This window comes from Oratosquilla oratoria, chromosome 3 (assembly GCF_046742065.1).
Source record: "Oratosquilla oratoria isolate Oo_2021 chromosome 3, ASM4674206v1, whole genome shotgun sequence".
Lineage (NCBI taxonomy): Eukaryota > Metazoa > Arthropoda > Malacostraca > Stomatopoda > Squillidae > Oratosquilla > Oratosquilla oratoria.
In genome coordinates this window covers 33,046,867-33,065,729 of record NC_134779.1, presented here as the reverse complement: position 1 = coordinate 33,065,729, position 18,863 = coordinate 33,046,867, and the positions used below count along the sequence as shown (strand labels likewise).

General features: G+C 40.5%; 1 long non-coding RNA gene across 2 annotated transcripts in view; it reads left to right on the top strand.

Annotated features, from left to right (window-relative positions):
• Positions 1 to 18,695: 18,695 nt before the first annotated feature.
• The window catches only part of LOC143021339 (uncharacterized), a 73,133-nt gene continuing 72,965 nt past the window's right edge, over positions 18,696 to 18,863 (top strand). The window contains exon 1 of one of the 2 annotated variants that reach the window (XR_012965986.1): positions 18,696 to 18,815. This is a non-coding gene — a long non-coding RNA (uncharacterized LOC143021339). The remainder of the gene's footprint in view (positions 18,816 to 18,863) is intronic. The other variant, XR_012965987.1, reaches the window with a different exon arrangement.

Sequence of the window (18,863 nt, the reverse complement as noted above, 5' to 3'; positions counted from 1 at the left end):
TCCCTAAAAAAAAGCGTAGACTCAGAGGTGACTTGATACAAGTCTTTAAAATTCCAAAGGGAATTGACAGCATCAAAAGTGACAAATTTTTCACATTGAATGAGAATCAGACAAGAAACAATGGTCTCAAATTGTCCGGAAATAGGTTCAATTTGGAAGTGGGAAGAAACAACTTTGCCAACCGTGTAGTTAATGAATGGAATAGACTTCCTACACAGGTAGTGCAATGTAGTTCAGTTCAAAGCTTTCAGAATCATTTAGATAAACACCTAAGCAAGATGCTGTAATGATTATACTTTATTTTATATTACTTATTTTTGTTTTGATATCATTTGTCTGTTTGATTTTCATTTATTATTAGTTATATGTCAATTTGTTATTAGTTACTATTTACCTGTTTGTTTATTATTTAACTATACCTATGCATTTATTTATGTATTTCATTTGTTATTTACATTATTATAGTTTTTATTTATTATTTTATTACTATCATGATTTTTTTTTCGCATCCGACCTAGATATGGACCAAAAGGTCTCCTATCGGCATGCTCCGCCTTTATAGTCATTTGTAATATATATATATATATATATATATATATATATATATATATATATATATATATATATATATATATATATATATATATACTGTATATAGTTTAAGCAAACTTTGTTCTTCACCAGTGCTTCTAGGAAACAAGTTAATCGAGTTGGTTTAAATAATTTCGTTCTCCATTGAGAGCTCGATCCCTTTTGACTGAATAAAATCGCCTGACGGCAGCTTGAGGCTGTCAAGAGCAAAGAAGGGACGAGCGAGCCAGTTTCCGTCTCTCGGTCACGTGACTTTGTCGAGAGGATGACGTCAAGGAGCGTGTATGTGAGATTAAATTGAGAGGTGGATTAGTAACGGAAATTGATAAAAGAATTTAATGAATGAAAAGGTTTTGTTATTGATTCTGTTCTGGTCGAGGGTAGATTAATTTATTTTGGCGGGATTTCCTGTTTCAAAGCCATCAGGATGTTAGTTGATATGCAAATGTACAAAGACGGAAGTAGAGGATGAAACTAATAAACTCATCGAATGGGTACCAGGGAAAATAGAATCGATATGAAAACGAAACAATAAATCAAAACAGATAAACGAAAACATAAATAAACATAGGATGTTTATTTCCAATTTTGTTGGGTCGTACATCCGGTCTTTCTGGAGCGCAGTCACTGTACTCCCCCGAATGTGCTCTCCGGTTCCAACAATACGTCTCGAGTGACGGACATATAGCGAGTTCGGAGTTTCGCATCTAGAGCATGTCGCTCGCTCAAGGCGATTCTCTTTTGTTTAACAAAAAAAAAATGTTTCTTTGTTTGGGCAAAAGACAGAACCTCAAATCTTCCATTGTTCTCTCCCTCTCTCTATCTTTTTATTTCTCTCTCTTCTCCCTATCTGTCTTTCTCTCTCTCTCTCTCTCTCTCTCTCTCTCTCTCTCTCTCTCCCTTCCTTTCCATATTTTCTTTCTATATCCTTTTCTCTCTCCCCTCCCTCCCCCCCCCCTCTCTCTCTCTCTCTCTCTCTCTCTCTCTCTCTCTCTCTCTCTCTCTCTCTCTCTCTCTCTCTCTCTCTCTCTCTCTCTCTCTCTCTCTCTCTCTCTCTCTCTCTCTCTCTCTCTCTCTCTCTCTCTCTCTCTCTCTCTCTCTCTCTCTCTCTCTCTCTCTCTCTCTCTCTCTCTCTCTCTCTCTCTCTCTCTCTCTCTCTCTCTCCGTTCCTCTCTCCTCTTCCCAACCAAGGCCATCAGCTGGATGGCCGGCAATGTCATCCCCTTTCCCAGATCTTGGATTCATCGACCCGTCGTCGTGGAGCGGCGGATAGCGTCGCTGCTTTCAAAGCGGAAGTCCCGGGTTCGACCCCCCCCCCCACGAAGTGCCACAGACCAGTGACGGATTCCGGTGTTAGCATGTCATCAGTATGGTCGAGCTGATGGAGCGTTGGTTTCAGACTCCATTGGCACTCCTCGCCCTCCAGGGAGACAGGATTTTTTTTTTTCCCAAGGGTGTCTTTGAAATCGTCTTTGCGCTGAAAATGTGGAGGATTTTTTCGATCAAGACCTTCACTAAAGAGTGGGAGGCTTTTGTTATTTAATTGAAAAAATATATGTATATATGTATATATATATATATATATATATATATATATATATATATATATATATATATATAATATAATAATAAATTTAATATAATAATACATTTAATAGAATGCCCGGTCCGGCCCAGATCAGAGCATTGATCGGTGGCACAGCCTTTGTATAAAAGAGAGAGAGAGAGAGTGAGTGAGAGAGAGAGAGAGAGAGAGAGAGAGAGAGAGAGAGAGAGAGAGAGAGAGAGAGAGAGAGAGAGAGAGAGAGAGACAGAGACAGAGAGAGAGATTCAGAGAGAGAGAGAGAGAGAGAGAGAGAGAGAGAGAGAGAGAGAGAGACAGTGAGAGAGAGAGAGAGAGAGAGAGAGAGAGAGAGAGAGAGAGAGCGTACAGTGTATCGACCAAATGGGCTTCCAGCCTTCCAGATAAAACCAGCGAAGAGAGATTAGAAACAATGGACTCGCTCCCATTGACAGAAAGAAGAGAAAGGGGTGACTTGGTTGTAGCGTACGTGCCATTAAAGGGAGCGCTAGCACCATTAAAGGGAGCGCTAGCACCATTAAAGGGAGCAGACAAAACTGACAGAGTTTGCCATGGGACGGAAAATCGTGACGAGGTCTTGGGAACAAATTAAAGTAGAACACACATCTGAGGAAGAAAAATAGACAAATAGAATAAATTAATAAGTAAATAAATAGATAAACATATAGATAAACAAGTAGAAAGTAAATGGATAATTGAATAGATACATTACATACATATACCAACAACTTTTTCCCCCTTACAAGGGAGGTAGCCAAAGGCATAAAATCCACTCCCACCCATTCCATCCCCATCCACTCCACTCCCCCTCCCCCTCCCCCTCCCTCCCCCTTCCCTCCCCCCTCCCTCCCCCTTCCCTTCCTCCCCCCTCCCTCCCCCCTCCCTCCCACCTCCCTCCCTCCCCCCTCCCTCCCACTCTCCCCCCTCCCTCCCCCCCTCCCTCCCCCTTCCCTCCCCCCTCCCTCCCCCCTCCCTCCCCCCTCCCCCCTCCCTCCCACCTCCCTCCCCCTTCCCTCCCACCTCCTGAATAGATAAATAAACAAACTAATAACAATTAGAGAAGGATCATTTTGCCCAGACTGAAACCGAACTCGGAACTAAACGTGACAGTTGGAGATAGATAGAGAACTCAACAACAACGAGGTAAATAGAAGTAGATTAATACAATAAGTTAAACACACGTGCACAAGAATTCGTATCTACAGGTCTAAAGAATTTGTGGATGTGGAGGAGTGAGTGGAGTGGGTGGAGTGGGTGGGGGGGTGGCTCTAATCATTTTTCAGGAAGAGAGTCAACTTAATGTGAGCAAGCACTTGCATCCTCTGCTCTCTTCCCCTCTCTTCTGCTCTTTTCTGCTCTCAGTTCGTCAGAGAAGTACCTAAAGCGGAACAAACGGTTGATGTGCCTCAGTGCATCTCCTCAGTGTGTGTTCAGGATGATTATGATGATTATTATCATGTTGATAATGACCTTCTGTCAGAGAACAACGCGCACACACACACACACACACACACACACACACACACACACACACACACACACACACACACACACACACACACACACACACACACACACACACACACAATATATATATATATATATATATATATATATATATATATATATATATATATATATATATACATAATGTGTGTGTAATGTGTGAGTGTGTGTGTGTAGTGTCTGTGTGTGTGTGTGTGTGTGTGTGTGTGTGTGTGTGTGTGTGTGTGTGTGTGTGTGTGTGTGTGTGTGTGTGTGTTAATCTAAAAAAAATATTGCACATTTTCTTTTATCTACTTTATGCATTATATCTATTTGTTCATTTACTACTCGTTCTTCTTTTGTTTGTTTATGTATATACTATATTTTTATATATCTATTCATTTCTATCTGTTCATTCATTTAATGCGAATAAGGACTGGGTTTGGCTACACAGGTGTTGTTGATTTTTTTTCTGGGGGCGGGGGATTCAGTATCACCACATGCAAATATATCAAAAGAATGACCCTGACATGTATAAAACAACGATAACAACAACAACAACGGCAGCAATAGCAGCACCAGCAACAACAACAACAGCAGCAGCAGCAACAGCAGCAGCAGCAATAGCAGCAGCATAAGCAGCAGCAACAGCAGCAATAGCAGCAGCATAAGCAGCAGCAACAGCAGCAGTAACAACAGCAACAACAGGAGCAACAGCAGCAGTAACAACAGCAACAACAGCAGTAGCAACAACAGCAACAACAGCAGCAACAACAGCAGCAGCAACAACAGCAGCAGCAACAACAGCAGCAGCAGCAATAACAACAACAACAACAACAGCTTCAACAACAATAGCAACGACAGCAGCAGCAACAACAGCAGCTTCAACAACAACAGCAGCATCAACAACAGCAGCAGCAACAGCAGCAGCAGCAACAACAACAACAACAGCTTCAACAACAATAGCAACGACAGCAGCAGCAACAGCAGCAGCTTCAACAACAACAGCAGCATCAACAACAGCAGCAGCAACAGCATCAGCAGCTACAACAACAACAACAGTAGCAGCAGCTACAACAACAACAGCAGCAGCTATAACAATAACAGCAACTACAACAACAGCAACCACAACAACATCAACTACAACAACAACAACAGCAACTACAACAACAACAGCAACTACAACTACAACTACAACAACAGCAACTACAACTACAACTACAACAACAGCAACTACAACTACAACAACAGCAACTACAACTACAACTACAACAACAAATACTACAACTACAACAACAACAACTACAACAACAACAGCAACTACAACAACAACAGCAACTACAACAACAACAGCAACTACAACAACAACAACAGCAACTACAACAACAGCAACAATAATAATAACAACAACAACAACTACAACAACAGCAACTACAACAACAACAGCAACTACAACAACAACAACAACAGCAACTACAACAACAACAACAACAGCAACTACAACAACAACAACAACAGCAACTACAACAACAACAACAGCAACTACAACAACAACAACAACAACAACAACAACCGGAACAATGAAGATGATAGTTATGATTTAGCATGCCCTAGGTGCAGAACAAGAGGACTAAAACGTATCAAGGGAATTACCTCGCCCTTTCCAAATTGTTCTACATGAAAACGAAAGGTAATTACAATTTTCCTTAACGAGCGCGCGGACGAGTGAGACTGCCTCTGGGAAGGGAGGGGGAGGGGGAAGAGGGGGAAAAGGGGAATCAGCCCCCCACCCACCCCCTCCCCCACCTTATAGGACGTCCTACTGGGGTTTGACCCGATGCTGAAGAAATCAAGTTTACACACACACATTATATATATATATTTTACTCATACATACTTCCTCACCCCCATCCCCCACCCACTCACCCTCATGCATCACAGCATCATCTATACACAACCCCTCTCAATTCACCCCTATCCTCTGTCCTCTCCCGTCCTTCCTCCACAGACATTCCTCTCTTTTGTAATGCCCCTTTCACCCCATCCATCCATCTCATCCTAGGACGTCCCCTCATATTCACTCCTTCCACCTCTGCCTTCCACACTTCTTTTACTAATCTTTCTTCACTCATTCTTTCCATGTGTCCCAACCATCTTAATACTCTTTCATCAACCCTATCTCTCAGTTCCCTTTCCACCCCTGTTCTCCTTCTCGCCTCCTCATTTCTCACTCTATCAAGCCTAGTAACCCCTATCATACTGCTCAGACACCTCATCTCAAACACATTCAAACTCCTTCTCTTTTCCTCTCTCATGTTCCATGTTTCTGCCCAGTACAATGCTGTTGGCACAATCACTTCTTCATATAACCTCCTCTTAGCATCCATTCCCAGATGTCTATTTCTCATTACATTTTTCAATCCACCAAGGCATTTACTCGCTTCTCTCAATCTACATTCTACCTCCAACCCCACTCCTCCCTTTCTTGCCACATTCGCACCCAAGTATCTAAAACTATCCACTTCCTCCAGTCTTTCGCCCTTAATGCTCACTTCCAGCCTGCTGTCACTCTCTCCCCTTGTACATCTCATCACCTTACTTTTGCCCACATTTATCTTCAGCTTCCTTCTTTCACACACCTTCTCAAACTCTGTCACTAACTTCCTCAATCCCTCCTCTGATCCTGCTACAAGCGCAGTGTCGTCAGCAAACAACAACTGGGTCACCTCCCGCTTTTCTCCATTTTCTTTAATCATCTCCAACCCCTGACCCACTACCCTTGCATTCACCTCTCGCACCACCCCATCCATGTCAAGATTGAACAGCCAGGGCGACATAACACAATATAAATATATATATATATATATATATATATATATATATATATATATATATATATATATATATATATATAATATTACATTAATGTACCAATGGCGTTATCTCCCTTATAAAAGGGGTAGCCACTCCCCCCCCCCATAAAAAAGAAAGCGCACCACCAATCCTAACACCAAAGGTCATCCCCGTCCCCGCCCTCCCTCTCCGATCAAAGGCAGTGCAGCGAGGCACAGCTCAATCGTCGCTTAAAGGCACAGCAGTCGGACTTGGCTGGCTCTCACCGCTGAGTTAGCGTTTTATTTTTTTTAAGCAAAATAAGGCTGTTTCCTGGCTGTCGGCAGGCGATTTTATTCATATGCGGTTGTTTAAGGTTCTTCTCTCGTAGTCTTGACGACAGCATAACACACACACACACACACACACACACACACACAAGGGGGCTCGACTACTAGCCCCCCCCCCTTCCCACAAAGGGAGCGCACAACTCCATTTCCACCTCCACATGAGGCAGGGAGACTCCCCCTCCACTCCCCCCTCCACTCCTCCATTAAGTCTGTGACGTCACATCCCTTCCCTGACACGCAACAAAACTCCCATTCGCCCCCCCCCCGTCCTTCATTTCCCGCTCCAGTTCCTCCCGCCCTTCCTTCCTTCCTTCCTTCCCTTCCTCCTCTCCTTCCTCCTTCCCCTCCTTCCCTTCCCCTGTCCTCTTGTCCTTCCTCCTCTCCTTCCTCCTTCCCCTCTTTCCCTTCCCCTGTCCTCTTGTCCTTCCTCCTGCTCTTCCTCTTTCCTTTCCCCTTCCCTCCTTCCCTTCCTTCCCTACCTCCTTCCTGCCATTCGTCACCCCTGTGGGTGGGACTTAAGGGGGACGAAAAAGGGAGGGAGGGAGGGAGGGAGGGAGGGAGGAAAGGAGGAAGGGGGTGGGGAGGAAAGGAGGATGGAGGCTAAGAGGGAGGGAAGAAGCGACTGAGAGAGAGGGGAGGAAGGAGGAAGGAGGAAGGGAAGGAGGAAGGAGAGGGGAGGGAAGGAGGGACGATGGAGGAAAGGGCGAAGGAGAGAGGAGGAGAAGGAAGGGAGGAAAGGAGGATGGAGGATTGGGGCAGGATATGTTGTCCATTTTGTTATATTTTGTGTATTTCTATGATGGCACACACACATTCTCCCTTGTCCATCATGATGATGATGATGATGATGATGATGATGATGATGATGATGATGATGATGATGATGATGATGATGATGATGATGATGATGATGATGATGATGATGGTGGTGATGACGATGATGATGATGATGATGATGATGATGATGATGATGATGATGATGATGATGATGATGATGATGATGGTGGTGGTGGTGGTGGTGATGACGATGATGATGATGATGATGATGATGATGATGATGATGATGATGATGATGATGATGATGATAGTGGTGGTGGTGATGACGATGATGATGATGATGATGATGATAGTGGTGGTGGTGATGATGATGATGATGAGGAGGAGGAGGAGGAGGAGGATGATTAAAATGATGATGATCTTGATCATGATGATAATGTGGTGTTGTTCTCAAATTTCGCATATACTAAGGACTTTTTCCCCCTTACAAGGGAGGTAGCCAAAGTCAAAGGCATGAGTCCACTCCCACCCATTCCATCCCCTACATACTCCACTTCCATCCACCCCCTCCCTCCCTCTTATCTTGGCTCCTCCTGGATGACGGGTCACCCTTGCATCTCGCCCGTTGCTCTGGGTCAGAAGCAGTGCAGCAAGACACAGCACGTCCACAGCAAGGCCGCGAGTATTTAAAAAAAAAAAAGAAAAAAAAATCGTCATGAGTAATAAGAACATAAGAATTTGAATTGCGAGAGACCATAAGGCCTACACTAGGCAGTTCCATGTCCCTCATCACCTGTCATTCCTATCCATAGAATTTTCTCATCTTCTCTTAAAATAAACATTTGTTTCAACGTTCACTACTACATGATTAATAAGATTACTCCATTCGTTAACCACTCGCTTGGTAAACAAATTTTCGCCCATTTCCGAATCCTCCCCGTTTGTCTTAACATGATGACCTTGCCTGCATCAGCTTTGTTAAAGCCCTTGCCCACTTGAATACCTCTAATAGATCACCCCCACACTCTTCCTCTTTCCAGAGAATGTAAGTCAAATTACCATAAAAACACATGAATATAATTGGGATTGAAAAGAATACATTTTTATTGGGGAATTTGTTTGGCAGTATGTGATCGGGAACCCTCGGGAAGTACGTCGACTTGAATCTTCTCCCCACTTGACGCTCACCTTATGTACTTGCTGTTGCCTTCATGTTTCACTCTGTCCTGATGATGTCTTGATATGGATGTGTGTGTATATATATATCTATATATATATATATATATATATATATATATATATATCCACATATATATGATATATATTATATATATATATATATATATACACATATATATTATATATATATATATATATATATTGTGTGTGTGTGTGTCTGTGTGTGTATACGTATTATGTATGTGTATACATGTACCTATATATGTATTTACCTAGCTGTATTTTACGGGAAGAGGAGTTATGCTCGTGGTGTCCCGTCTATGTATGTATGTATGTATGTATGTATGTATGTATATGTGTATGTATGAATGCTCTCTAGCTGCTTTCTTCTAGTTGAATGTGTGTATGTATGCACATTATGTATGTGTGTATTTATGTATGTATGTATCCATGCATGTGTGTGTATGTACGTGTGTATGCGAGAATGTGTATATATATGTGTATATAATGTATGTGTGCATGTATGCATGCGTGTATGTATTCACTTGTATTCACTTGGTCTTTGGATCACGTATTGGACTCGTGATCGACAGCTATTTCCCTCCTGGAAGAGAGCTCAGAGCTCGTAGGTCCGATCTATGGGTAATGCTATGACCTTGCACACACACACACACCCCCAACTCCCCGCCCACGAGAGTTGGAGTAACACCCCTCAGCGCTGCGATACTGATATTATTTCAGCCCCGGGCGAGGATCGAACCCGGACCTCCGTAGTGGCAGGCCAGAGCTCTAACCACAGCGCCATGAGAGGTGTGTATGTATGTATGTATGTATGTATGTATGTATGTATGTATAACCTTCCTTGTATGTGCATTGTCTTTGAGTGGATTTTTCTTATTTCTTGGGATTTTTGTGTTATATAGTTTTTGAGAAATATTTGGTAATTATCATATATGTGTATGTGTATAAATTTAAGTCTAATTAAGTTTCTGAAATATTCTTAAGATCTTATTAAAAAATAGAAGCCAAGTTCATCAAATGTCTACAAGAATACTTGTTAATTAAATGTTCGAAATGTAGTCCCCCAAGAAAGTGAAAATCTACGAAATGCTTCGTCTAACTATAGTTTTATTGGACTCAAAGTGACGAGAGGGGAAAAGTTATTCAATTTAGGCAACCTCTGGATTCTTCGTTGGCTGTCCCATTCTTCCTCCATAACGGTTTTCCAAGTAAGAAATGGAAAATTTTACTTTGTTTCGACGTGCTTATTGTTCTAGAAGATTTCCTCAGCGGTTATTTCTCCTAGTGAATAACGTTGTTCTATTTTTAGGGTTTATTTTTATTTCTGTTGAGCGTTTCGAAAAAGAATGAAAGAGCAAAGCGCAATTGTTTGTTATTCAGTGACTGCAGCAAGAGTTTGAGCATGTTGTATTTCTTTATTATTTTCTCACGTGTGTGCATTTGCCTAATTGTTTTTACCAAATTATGATATAATATAAAAGAAATACACTCGTGAGATACACTCTTCTATGCCTTCCACTATCATAACTAATTTCAAATTCGCTTGTGGTTTTAGCTTGGGCTAATCAAGTTCTAAGTAAATCCTGGGGTGAGTACGTTTACACAATTTCTTAACTTTCCTTAATCCTAAATCATGCGACCAGTGTTTTTTATTTTCCATCACAAAAGGTCCCCCATCTTAGCATGAGACAGACTGCCAGGTGAGCTTGAAAACTATGGTATCAAAAAATAGCATCGCAATTTTAAATAACAAAATGTGACCACAGCGTCCAGGAATTAACATGAATTAGGATTCCCATATGTAGATTTTTTTTTTTATTAAAATGTACTGTTGACATGCACGGTTCTATAGTACAAATGTAACAAATCAAAGAAATTTGCTGTCATGATGTTTCCCTTGTCTTTCTCTTTGTTGAACGGTAAAAAGTAGTGTTCGTTTTATTTTTTATCAGCAGACAACATTCTAATTCCTTGCTTTTATTTTATTATTAACGAGAATTATGTTTGATAGATATGTAAGTCTGAAGATATCGTATGCATTCCTATAATATTATGTAAGAACATTTTATTGTTTTGTCCATCTACAAATTAGTGAGTATCGTTTACATTTCCACGGGCATTTCCCGCGCGAGGTCGAGTCTGTAGCAAGTTTGGGTAGTAGAATAAACATGTAGAAACACAACGTGGTTTAATCCTCCCGGGAAGATAAGTTGCAGTCGAGTTTGTACCATATACACGGCACACAGGAAACATAATTTGCCAACACACCAACCAATGTATATAATTGCAGGTAAGCAAACGCCCAAGTGGACACATGTGGGGGGAAATGTGTCTTTGGTTACATGATATTCACAATTTGTAATCGCCCAAAGAGTGTCATCATACATGTGTCATTAAGCGCATGTACACTATTTCGTTTATATATGATAGTTGTTCAAGGGAAATTTTATCCACTTTTTCCTACCATCAACGACCTTTGTACGTTTGGGAAAGTTGCAAGATATCGACGCATTTATTTGTAATGCAAATAAAAAAAGGTGATTAATACAAACTTAAAGACAAGAATCTCGCCGTAGTGTTCCCTTGTATGTCGTGAAAGGTAAAAGGAGCGAAATGAGGAGATTAGGGACTCCTTTTCGTATTTTTCCAAGGTAGTCTTGAGTATATATGCTCAACCTCTCGCTCCTATCCGCGAGAAAGGATTCAAATATCTATGAATGTGTTTTCTTTCTGTTTTCGTTACTTTTTCAGTAGTCAGGCTTAAGGTTCAAGTATATAAAATTCCCATATTTACCCTACATTATTTTTCATCATGACTTTCTCCATCTTTGTTATTTATCTTATCTGTGACAAAATTGCTAGTTCATTTTGTGCTTAGCATCAGCCTTCACTTGCTCTTTCTTTTCCGTTTTCTTCCTCTCTTTCCGTTGCCGCCACATCTTCCTCAGCCAGGCAACGTCCCTGTTGCCTGATGTCTATTGATGCCTTGCCATTCAACGAACGCCAAGTGAGAATTCCATTTCCGCAGATACAGATCACATTATCGCCATGTCTTCTGTTCACATCTACACAGAGAGCAAGGCTGTAACCGCGCACAGTCACAAGCAGATGTTTTGTCCCACACGGATATTTTCATCACATGAAATTCAAAATATTTTACTTTTTTATCGATTCAAGAAAATTATCTAACTGTAAAATAAATACTATAGAGGAAAGTGTATCATGTACTCTAAAATCATCATATTGACGCAAAAACTAACGGTTAAATCTTTTAATCTTAGCTCTGCATGCGGTCTGGTACTCTGATTTACGCATTCGCCCTTCTCACGGCTTCGGTCGTCTTGATATATCTTATTCTGGCTAACTAAGTGACAAGAGTGATGCAGACAAGGTCCTCATATTAGCACATCAGGGCAGGACTCGTCGTAAATTATATAGATTAAAAAGAAAAATAGGTCAAAGAAGGAAATGGCAAGAATGGTTCACCAATGGAGTGGTTGACGAATGGAATAGACTTAGTTACCATGCAATGAGCGCTGAAGTAACTGGTTGTTCTAAGAAGTTGGATAACTAAGGATAGTCGTCATAAGTGCTGATAGACATGAAACTGCCAAGCAAAATACCTTATGGCATCTTGCAATCTTATCCATTATGTTCTTGTGTTCTTATTTTATCGAGTAGTATTGGAGGATTTTGAATGACATCCGTCTTCAAGCAAATGATGATAGCCATCAACCATTTACAAATAGAGACAAAAACAAAATTATAACCGTCAGACAAAATCTGGCAATGCGTTCCTCGCCTGACGTCATAAGTAATCGATGACTGATTGGACCTCAGTCTCCATCGACACGCGCGCTGCGCAAGCCGCCCGTTGATTGGCTGGCTGGAAGACTCCCTCCCCCCCACGGCTCCACGTGACGTCATGCGTAGATTGAGACGACTTTCTGATCAGTTATGAGTAGACTTGTTTTGAAAATGTGTGAAAATATAGAGTCGTGAATATCAGAAATTAATATGAAATTAAACATAATCATTTCATGTTTACATATTTTTCAATTGTTTACAATTCTTTCGAAGGCGTATGTGATTACAATAATAGATCAAAATAACCATCTGTCTAGACCAATTATTTGCGGTAGATCTGACCCCATTTTCTATGCACTTCTTCAATTGGAAGTAAATATGTTTAGTTTGTGTTCCTCAGATATATTTACATATCTGCAGACAAACACGTATGTCGACTTTAAGAGAGATGAAATACATTTTTGCCAACAAGAATACATAAAACTCTAAATTCCATACAAAGCGAAAGAAAAATGGCCTTTATATATTTTTTTTAAGTTGCGATAGTAAATTTTAGGTGTCTGTCTCCCACTTATATAGGTTACTGTAATGCGATTTAATCATGATGGAAATCCCCCTTTCCTCGATAGCAAAAGGGTTGTAACCCCTTCCGTGATGGGTGGTACTCACATTTTTGCTGTCGCCAGGCGATTTTATTCACCTTCGTGGCACCCTCATGCAGAAGCGAAGGATCGAAGCCTCGCAAAATTGGTGACATAAGTTCTGACTTTATTGTTTTCTGTTGCATTTGTTTATTTCTGTGACACGGTGTCAGCTGGATTTTTTTTCTTCTTCATCTTCATATTCTTTTCTTCCATGTTCTTCCTCACCCTCTCCTCTTATTTTCTTATTATCATTATTAATATGGGTATTTATTCATTTTTATTTCACTCCCTCTTGGTCCATTATGTACTGTGTTTAATAAATTATGATATTGGATTGAAGGTTGCCAGGAATCCCGGCGATCCCTCTCACCCCACCCGCGCATGCATACGTGATGTTGCTGCACTTTAAGCCATGAATTAAGGGTCAACTCTCACTCCCGAAGTCCCATTAGGATTAAAAGAAGTGAATAAGATAGGTTGGAATAATTCAGCGCGAATTAAAACCGGTATGTTAACTTAAATTTAGTAATAGTTTATTTATATACTGAAATGCTTCTCCCCCACCCCGCTTCTCACAAGGAAAATAGCAGGCCATGTACCCCCTTCACAATATATATATATATATACATATATATATATATATATATATATATATATATATATATATATATATATATATATAATCTCTGTTCCTTGTAGATGAAGGGCCGTCACCGATCAGCCCGGATCAGAAGCAATGCAGTAAGGCACAGCACCACCACAGCATGTCCCGACAGCCAGTTTCTTTACCCCTACTTCATTTACATAGTGACCCTCCTTGTCCCCTCGTGATTATAATAACTTTCAATAAAGAAATTGAAAACAAAAAGCTGCACAGCAAATCATAAGTCAAGGGGTTATTATGTAGAATGAACGGTTGACATCGCTTCAGGGGTGGCATGTCTTGGTACTTGGTCAAATGTACACAGGTTAAATATAGTGATACAGAATACAAGTCTTGCTAAATACATTTGGTTATGTTGTTCTGTAATGAAGTTAACTCGTGAATAAATATAAAATCTCAGCGTCCCGGTAATGCTGGAACGAGGGAAGAGTTGGAGAAGCGGTCATGTTCATTACAAACAGAATATATATATTTCAATAAGTAAAACAAGTTTTCATCATATAACTGTAGATGTTTAATGATCGGATACAAAGCAGGAATGATACGTAATGACATGATCAATCAAGGAAATGACATATGCATGTTTATTTTTTTATTTTTTTTTATTATTATTATTTATATGTTTATTTATTATTAGTATTTTTATTTTTCTCGGCTTCTGAGCTCTATATCGTTCTTAGAGCACATGATTGATGGTAGTGGAGACATCTGGTGGCAGTGGGAAGGACCCCTATGGGCCTACAGCTACAGGAAAGAGACGACAATGAAGTAAATGTAGGGACGAGCAATAGCAATGCATAAGGTCATAGTTTGCATTGCACTGACCTGGCTCGGTGGATGTGACCATATTATACGTACCGGAAAGTAGCACTTCGACAAGTAGATCGAGTTTACCAAAGTTTAAAAGACTTTTTACCTGGTACTTCGTCGTTCTAGACAGCGTTTCTATCTATTTGGGACAATATCACAACTCGTTATTCAGGTCCCGTATATATATATATATATATATATATATATATATATATATATATATATATATATATATATATATATACTAATGAGCCACTTTAGGAGATGAATAGGCGAAAGTAAAGAGATCTGTATATTTCGATCACTATCTGTGATCCTCTTCCGAAAATGGGTCATTAGTTTAATTTTACCAATGTGCTACGACATTATTTTGCTTTATATATATATATATATATGTATATATATATATGTATATATATATGTATATATATAAATATATATATATATGTGTGTGTGTGTGTGTGTGTGTGTGTGTATTTATCATTTCAGGCTATAGACAATCTAGATATTGAATGAATTAAACAAATCCCCGTCTTCTCACTCTCTACTCTCTTCCATCTCTCTCCCTCCATATATTTCTCTCTCTCTCTCTCTCCATTCCTCCCTCTCCGCACATTTTTACCCCGTGACCTCTTGCAGGAGGGGAATTTCAAGCGTTACCCTTTAATAATAAATGCATCCCACTCCCCGAAATATACCAAAACAAACTTAAAAATTTTGTATAAAAATTAAGGCATAACTTTAGCATTCTCGCGTGGGGTTTCTCGTCGATGTAGAGTCTGCGTACTTTGTCCGCATCTTTCGTTTTCTCCCTTCACCTCTGTAGGGGCCAAGCGGAAGGGTCCATCGTGGCTGCCTGGTGGGAGAGAGGAAACTCGGGAAGGACGATTATGTTTGTGCTTTAAAGCGGATAACGTAGCAAGGCCGACGACAGACAGGTCTTGCTAAGAAAAAGACGTCCTGGTGATGTGGATGGGGTAGATGGGTAGGTCATTAAACCAAGTACCTGTGACGTCAGTCAGCTTCGCCTCAATCATTCTTAGTAATCGTCCATCAAATGCATGAAATCGCCTGGGTTTAGCTCAAACATGTCCTTTAAGGTATGTCACCTGGGAGTAGTTATCACACTGGTGGATATTTCCTCCAATCTCTGATTAATTTACGGTACCGCCCACCCCCAGAACAATTTCCACCTTAAGGTTACTATGGCTATTTTGTTTTTTCTCGACAATTTACATAGATTGCCATTTGATATGCTGGAGGAAAATTATTTTCCTCAAACATATCAGTTATCTTCCCTAAAACTGCGGGCTGCACATTTGCTCCAACAGTCGGGGAGGGGGGGGAATTAGCCCAGTGTGATGACGTCTTAAGGAGGATAGCACGTGATCTGCTGTTTTGTTTAAGAATAGATTTGAAACGAGAGAGAGGGAGAGCGGGGGGGAGGAAGATGAAATGTTGCTCTATGTGAAGTGGTTTGTTGAAGGTCGAGTTGAATTTGTAAGTTCAAATCACAAACAAATTTGTTCAGATCCTGTGACCAAAAACTGGAAGAACATGTAGCCAGTGATGTTGGGCTGGAAATTTTATTTTATTTTTCCTGGTGGTAGTCTTCAACAGAGCTTGATGTGTCGTCAGTTGAAATTCTGTGCTGTGAAGAATTTAGAAGTTATTCGCCTTTAAGAAGAAATAATCTCACTGCAGACGGTAGATAAGGATATTTCACTTTTTTTTATCACTTTTGTACTCGCAAGGTAGATGTAACAGTCTTGCTTGATCTTTGGGTTTCATCCAGATCAGTGGAATAGGATGTGACGTGAATAGCGATTAACCTCACTCGTTTCACATGATATATGAGAGGGACCCAATGGCCTCCTTGATCACCCACTGTATATACCAGCGATTTTTTTTTTTTTTTTTTTTTTTTACTGAGACTTGATAGATTTATAAATCATAAGTTTTACAGCAAAGGTACAGTGTACGAAAGACACTTTTCCCTTTAAAAGGAAGGAGGACCTGGTCGAAATGCACACATCATAAATTAAACTTGTTTGACCACTCCTCTCGTCCCAACATCTTGAAGAAGAAGGGTCATCCCTTGCTCCTACCACACTGCTGGAGTCAAAAACAATGCAGCGAGGCACAGCTCTTTCACAGGATGACCCAGCACCACATGGCAACCTCTCCCCACTCAAAGATACAATATGAGAACATCGCTTTGGCCTGAATCACCTCTTGACTTGTTCACTGTCCCCCATAACTACTCCAATCTTTTGTACCCTCACCTCCCTGCTCGACAGACATACCAAGGAGCCCTTCACCCCATCCACTCGTCTCTTTTTCGGTCTTTCTCTCGAGTTTGGTTACACAGTCTCCTTGCTAGTTTCCCCGTGGTTATTCTTCTCATGTGCTAAAACCAAAGCACCGTTTTACCCTGTCTAATAGCCTCTTCCCGCCTCATTTGACTGCCTCATCTCCACATCTCTCACTATCCAGTCACGTGACAACGACCACATTTCTCAAACTCCTCAACTCGAAAACATCCAGAATCTTCCTTTCTGTCTTCCTTGTGTTCAAGTCTCCGCGTCATGTAGCACCGTGGGTACAATCACTCCTTTATGGAATAATTTATTTGCATTCATCTCCAAATGACAAATTTTCGTGACATTTTTCATTCCATCCAGACGTTTACTTGCTCACTATGTGCGCCACCTCCACGTCCATTCCTCCGTTCACTGCTACATGTGAACCCGAAAATTCAACTCTCCACATGCTTCAGTCTCACATTTTCTATTCCAATTTTAAACAGGCCGTGGCCCTCTTCCAGACTCAACTCTTTCCCAGTTAAAAAATAATAGTAGTAAAATAAAGATAAATATAAATATATGTAACAATACTACTAGTAATAATAATAATAACAATACACTAACATTCAACTTGACATCAATCCCTGTACGTCTCATTATTTCACTCTACCAACATTCGTTCCTTCTCTTTTCGTCTATCAACTCCTGTCACCATGTGTTATCTAATAAGACTTGTTCCTTTATACATGATTTATATTCTGACTTACCAGTATCAATTCTTGGCCTTGTTACATTGTATTTGTCTTTTATGTGCAGTAAAATACGTGTTCTACAGTTGCAAAATACAGTGAGTAGTAATAAAGATATTGCACAATATGTATTTATCACCACGCAGTACTCATTATGTATGGTCATAGGTACTAGGCATATTCTGTTGAGAAATTCAGTCGTTTTTGTCAGTGCAGACCACCCCAATTTGTATGAAAAAAAATTTATATATATTTCAGGCCAAAATTTGAATATTTTGTGCGTAATCACTATTCAAATGAAATTATTATTTATATTAGTATCATTATCGTTGTTATTAGTTTTTTTTATCACCTATTACAATGTTACTGGAGTCGCAGTTAACTCGTCTTACTTGTATTGTCTAACACTTTTCACCATTACGAGAGCAGTGTCGGCGCCACTGCCGCAAATAATGTAATGTGTCTGACGCGAAAAATAAAACAAAAACATTTCATACATCAGTGTTGTTGCAACACGTAACTGTCAACCTGTGGTGTGTGTAAACATCACCCCCCCCCCTATCTTTTGGATCCATCCCAGCATTCATACCCTGAAGGCTGTGAATAATGAATACAATGCTATCGAATATTATGGATTCGCAAAATTTGAGTCGTTGGCATCATACCCGCCAAAAAGTTGGTCTCGCCAGAGTCGTCTAATAGTGTCAGTTTTCATTTGTGTAACGAATCTTCATTGTAGAATATTGTTTTCGATGATATGCTAACGAGTAGGAATTAGATCCTATGTTGCCTACATCACCCTAGGGGTGGGTATCCATTCAATCAGGGGCATTGAGGGGGGGGAGGGGGTAGGCTGGAGGGTACGTTGGGAGGAGGAGACAGACAGCTGCACGCTGAACCTGAAGGGACCAGGCTCCAGCCACCTCGACAGTGTGTTATCTGCCTCGAACGTGAGAAGACGTGTGGCGGTTTTGGTTCTCGCACTCAGTCAACCTGTGATTATTATTGTGATAGCAAGGTGTTTCATAAAGTACATGTGTAGTGTATCGATTCTGTTACGAATACG